The sequence below is a fragment of the Aplysia californica genome, unplaced genomic scaffold (genome assembly GCF_000002075.1).
Source record: "Aplysia californica isolate F4 #8 unplaced genomic scaffold, AplCal3.0 scaffold00351, whole genome shotgun sequence".
Taxonomy (NCBI): domain Eukaryota; kingdom Metazoa; phylum Mollusca; class Gastropoda; order Aplysiida; family Aplysiidae; genus Aplysia; species Aplysia californica.
The window spans coordinates 711,965-718,171 of record NW_004797621.1 but is presented as its reverse complement, the minus strand read 5'-3'; positions in this window follow the sequence as shown (position 1 = coordinate 718,171).

The window sequence follows — 6,207 nt, the reverse complement described above, 5'->3', positions numbered from 1 at the left end:
TGGATTTCGCTGTAGAGAAACTGCTGGCATTGTTCTCTAATTGGCGAAAGGTTCGGGAGGTGTCCTCATCGAAAGAAGATTTCACCACTGACACGGCGTATTCACTTTGCTCTTTCTCTATCTTCTCTGAGATCTGCGCCGAAGCCCGTTTGTCTGTTTGTGTCCGCCGTAGCAGTAGCAGTTGGTTCAAGTTGACTGGATCTAGACCTAAAGGTCGGTCGACTGTCACCTTCAGTTTCAGTTTCTCGACTGTCTGTCACTGTTGTTGTAGTGTCTTTGACTATTTGGTTTTCTAGTCTTTTCAATCTGGTTTCAATTGAGCTAAATTTTTCATCGAACGACGACTGTAGCGATGCTAATTGTTCTGACAAACCTTTTAAAATCTTTTCCATGGTAGAATGAGAGCACATATGTGTGCATGCCTGGTGAAAGGGACCACAAGATGCATTTGTTCGAACCGAGATATCAGGCTTCAAAGATCAGAAATGGAATTTTTTTACAAAAACTAAGTTCAATTAAAAATGGATTCTTTAACCATTAATACATCGATATTTACAAAGACTTAAGTTTCTTGTACTTTAAAATACATCTTTAAAGATGTTTTTTAACACGATGTATATTGCATAATCCCCAAAAATGCGTGTGAAAACTGGTTTTCCGAGTACACACTGCGGATGGTTTCTCTTCTCCATTCATTAAGTCGACCCAATCACATTGCATATCAAAATTTAGGTCATTCTCTCCTCTCTCTAGTGGGAGGTAGTGTGCATGAATTTCTAGAACATGTGAACAAAATGAAGCATTGCACATCCATACCCTTTCACCTTTTTGGAGAGCCAACTTTTATCGCATTTTTCTGCCCTGTGCCAACCGAGATCCATTTCTTGAAAATTTTTGCTCCAGGTGGTGGTGAATTTGTTTTGAAGACGTAATATAAACACTTTGAAGCTGTTCTTTCATCTTAAATGCTTTTTAAAGTTGGTTTGTGAGTAGCGAATGTGTTGTCAGGTCCTCTCGAAGTGTAGATCTATCTATTTGAAGCAGAAACAAAGGGGAAACTTTAAAGCCGTTTTTCTCAAAACTTAGTTTCCATACCCTGCCCTACAAAATCACCCATATCTCAAAAACTACTGAAGATATCTTTAAAATTCAAAAACCATATTGTTCAGAAATAATCTCTGTACATGAAAATGCAAAAAAACGGGATTCTTCAAAATGCGTCATATGGTCCCTTTCACCAGGCACGCTCACATATGTCCGAAATGAAACAAATTTTCGAATAATGTAGATCCTCAAAACAAAAAGCAGCCATCATGTGAAACAAGCACAACGAAAGACATACTGCGCAAGAACACACTTGTGTTCTAGCGCTTGGCGAACTAGTCCGGACACATCGTGTGACCCCAATTTAAGACGCAGAAATACAAATTCTCAGTTTTAAAGTTTTCTCAAGCTATGGAATTCCCCAAACTTTGGTGGATATTTTCTCACTAATTTTACCTTTGAAACTGGGCGACCCCCACCTCCGTCAATCTCAAATATCTCTACTTCCGTTCAAGAGGGGGGGGGGGGGGGTTCTATCGAAAGAAAGAAAACTAATCAAGTTTTAAGCTGATATCAATATCTCCACATGCCCAAAAATTGAAGAGCGCCTGATTCTACCGTGTCATGACACAAATACTAATTACTCCTTCACATTCAGACCTGTGTAAGACGACCTCTCTGTGTGGAGGAGATAAGCGGTCATCTGAGACTGGTTGTCTTCTTGGACAGTTGTTATAATGAAGAAAAAAATGCAAGGGGGACGTGGTAAATAGCTGATTTTAACAGATGATTATCTGGAACAGTAATACAGAGAACAAGAGCACCCTCTATCTCTTCATCTCTCCCCCCCCCCCCCCCCCCCCAAAGGTTCCTACTGCTCCCTACTACATACTTGAGTACATACAGTCCCACATAAAAAAAAAAGAAAATCAGAGTATGTTACACACCCACCCACCCACGTTAATTGATTACAACATGAAGCTATTTCTGAATAATGGTGGGATCCATTCTGGAAAAAAAGTCCCGGGACGATATCGGTTTACACTGACGTAATTCAGACACAGAGTGTTGAATGTGGATTTGGGTTTTGGTTTTTTTTTGGTTTTTAAAAAAATATTTCTTTGTTTTTGTAATGAAATGCCCAACTCCGGGGGAGGGGGAGGGGACGAAATATCTCTTAGTAAAAGTCTTAGGCCATCAAATTGCCGCAAAAATATTCGGGAGAGAATTTTTCTCATTGATCATATTGATGACAATGTGTGGTGTGGCTGCAGGAACTAGGCTCGTTGTCTGTTTTTGCTTCTTGGACTATATTTCTAAACTCTTGGTATACGAAAAACTATTCCACCTTTGTGTGCTGCCATTTTTGTCATTCAGTTTTTCAGTATGACAAACTTCACTGTAACTCTGCTACTGAGTAATTTTGTTATTCAATTTTTCAAATTTGCAAACTTCCCTGTAACTCCCAACTGAGTAGAAATGAATAGTACACATGCAATAAATTACGGTTTGATGATTTGATGGGGATGATTCAGAGATTTAAGCTATGACTGTAAACAACCCAGCGATGCCGTGGTCTAGCAGAACTGGCACGCTGTATACTGAGAGTTCGTGAGAGTCCTTTTCTTTACCAACACGCCACAGTTTACAACATTAAAAATCAGAAAATTACCTTTCAACATCTGCACATCTTTGAGTGGGACTCTCTACTCAAGGTTATGTTTAGCTCATTGACACTCACAGCCCGTTCATCTCCTTTCAGTACCAAAGACAAGGAGACTGGTCCTCAACATTAGTTGTAACCCTTCCAAACTGTCAAGTATGTTGTAAAGTATGTTATAATTCCATATCATGGCAGCTACTTCATTATATTGCGTATTTACTAACATCTTTTTTACTCCAGTACTAAGTGATTTTATATTGAGAGGAGAGTGCCTTTTGTGACCGTTTTAAATTGTTTTTTGCTCAATTTTTTAGATTTTGATACAACATATACCCTTTGACCTTGTTGAATGAGTTTCCCAATGCATAATGCACTTTTTCTTGATCTCCGTGATTAATCTTCATGTTTTTTAATATGTACAGCACCTTGTCATCTACTTCAAGATTTACAATATGATCTTTTGTTAAAATATTCACATTATTGCCTTGTATTATCAGAAAAGGAATTACAAAAAAAAAAGATTGGTTGCAGTAGCCCGGTTGCTAACGGACTTGATTTGTATTGCAAAATTTGTAATTTGTGTATGAGAAAAATCTTTTATACAAGACCAAACTCTCTACCTTTAAAATAACGTACATTGTGTGTAGTATGGGATTGAACTCCAACAGCACCTGTTGCCCATCCTGTCAACCGTGGATGCCACCTGGGAGTCCTGGACTTTCATATTCAATTTGTAAAGCGTGCTCATTGCGAAAAGATTTTCAGTTTCCATATGTCTTCTCCTACATTATATTTTTGTATTTAAAACATGTACGTAGCAAAATTTATATGTAACGAAAAGATTTCTGCACCCCACCAATGTTGCTATGTGAAAGCTGGATTGTCTTGAAGCTTTATTTGCACTGTCCACGAATCATGTGGTTTTGCTACAATTACCAGGCAGCAAACTTGGTATGACTGATTTATTGTCTACTTCAAAGCAGCATAATGCACCTTTTATCGACTAATTTGTTGCACAGTGTTGAAATCAGGAACATTTTTTTTTCAATTTTTTTGTTGATTGCAGCAAAGTTCACTTTAAATTTGAATTATTAGTTTCTTGTAAATGCAAATGATTGTTAATAGTTTATTTTAATTTTATTTTTGTTGATGTGCACAGCAGCTAGACTTAGATCTATTAATGATACACTTTGCATCCTCAGGATACATGTTTTTGTTGATTTGTTTTTTCAAATTGAGGCAAAATTTACTTATTGATTTTTAATTTTTGTAGCCATATACTTCCAACCCTATTCTGTATGTTCATCATATGTATGCATATTGTAAATAGTGTAAGACTGCATGTGACGTAGATTATAAGACCTTTGCCTTGCATGTAAAGGACATGAGTTTGATTCCTGCTTGGGGAAGATATTCTATCAAGTAGCTGAGATCTTTCTGTTGGGCTATAGTGTCCCTTTCAGCCCAAATTGGGCTGGAATGACAGGGTTGTCAAGGGGCCTCTTAGTTTGTTTGTTGCAGATTTTCTGTAGGCCTAGGTTGTATTCAATGGCAGAGCGCACATAGCCAACATATGGCTGTCTAAGTGTGTCTTTGTCCGCTCCCCATGAAGTGCTAGTCGGCCATCCGAGAAGGTTAAGTCTCTTGTTGGCTTAAGTCGTCAGGTTCAATATGATTTTTTTCTTGAAAACTGTCTGTCTAGCTAGATCCCAAGATAGGTGGTGTTTTCAACTTTCTCGAGTTTGATTGCTGCAAAAAAGATGATGAGATTTTTGCTTTACCACCTCGTGACTTTTCGTAAAGACGGTGTAGATTGTCTGGGTACAGTTCCCTCTTAGTTCCCACTTGCGGCAGTAGTTGTCAAATCTGTCAAGGTCTTCATTTATCAGCCTTGCTCTGGTGCCAGCTTGTTTGCTTGAATGCCAGATGGCTAAGTCGTCAGCATATAGGGCCTTCTCCTATTTCAGTATCTCAGGCAGGTCATTGATGAAGACAAGGAAGAGTGTGCAGCTCAGATGAAAGGAACCTTGGGGTAGGCCCTCTTCCAGTACAGCTTTGGATGGCATACCATTGTTCGTACTGGTCTGGATTGTCCTGTCTGTAAGGAAGGTCTTCATCCATCTGTCGAGTTTCCCATGGATTTCTGTCTATGTCTCTTCCACCACAGGCCTTTTCTTCATACCCTGTTGTATGCTTGCTGGAGATCAACAAAGACTGACACTGTGTGTTTCTTTTCCTGGAAGCCATCAAGGACTTTCTGACTGAACCTGAAGAGCTGTTTGACCTTAGCTGAAGCTTTGTTGTAGCTAACCCTTTGTTGCATGGTATATGAAGCAATCATAGTGCGTGGTCCAAATTTACCTTATAAGTTGTTTGATGCTAGATTACCACACAGAAGAAAGTTTTTGTTCAAAATTCGACGCCATTGAAGGGTTGGGGGGGGGGGGGTGTGTGTCAATGTGTCTACTGTAGTGGACGCCATGAACTGTGCCAATTTTGTGTGATAACTACGTGTCCACTTTAGTGGACATCATGCTTACGAAAACTGCCAATTGAAAATTCCCAAAATCTAAACCTAAGAAACAAAGTAGGTACATAAGATAGTAACATAAATGTGTACAAAACAGTTTTATATTGACACTTAGTTTTCAACTCTGGAACATATGAACTTTCTCTTCAACTTGAGGCCAGATGCGTGGTAATAAAATTAAAACCTCAAAAATATATAATTCATACTCCTGCTCATTCTTTCTCTCTCTTTCTCTCTCTCTCTCCTTCTCTCTCTCTCTCTCTCTCTCTATCTCTCTCTCTCTCTTCCTCTTTCTCTCTCTCTCTCTCTTCCTTTTTCTCTCTCTCTCTCTCTCTCTCACACACACACACACACACACACACACACACACACACACACACACACACACACTCACACAGACACACACACATACAACCGCACACACAGAGAAATACTCATTACACATGTGGGCCTATATTACTAAAATAAAAATGACTCACTTGATGATGATAAGATAGAAATAGGCATACTACTAAAATCAAAACCAATCACTTTTTATCAGTGATGATAGGATAAAAATAGGTATATATTGAAATGAAAACAACTCACTTTATATCAATAATAAGATATTAAAAGGCCTATTACTAAAGTAAAAACCACTCACTATTTATCAATGATGATGAGATAGAAATAGGCATAATGATGTATTGAAATAAAAACAACTCACTTTTTTTTCAATGGTGATAAGATAGAAATTAGCGTACTACTAAAATCAATACCACTCACTGTTTATAAATAATAATAATAATAATAATGAAGATCATTTCTTTCTATAGCGCCCACTCCCGTGTAAACACAGCTCTAGGCGCTTTACATAAATGCATGTAAGAAAAATATTCATGCACGCGACACACACACACACACACTCACACACACACTCATATACACACAAACACACACACATATACACACACACACATATACATATACA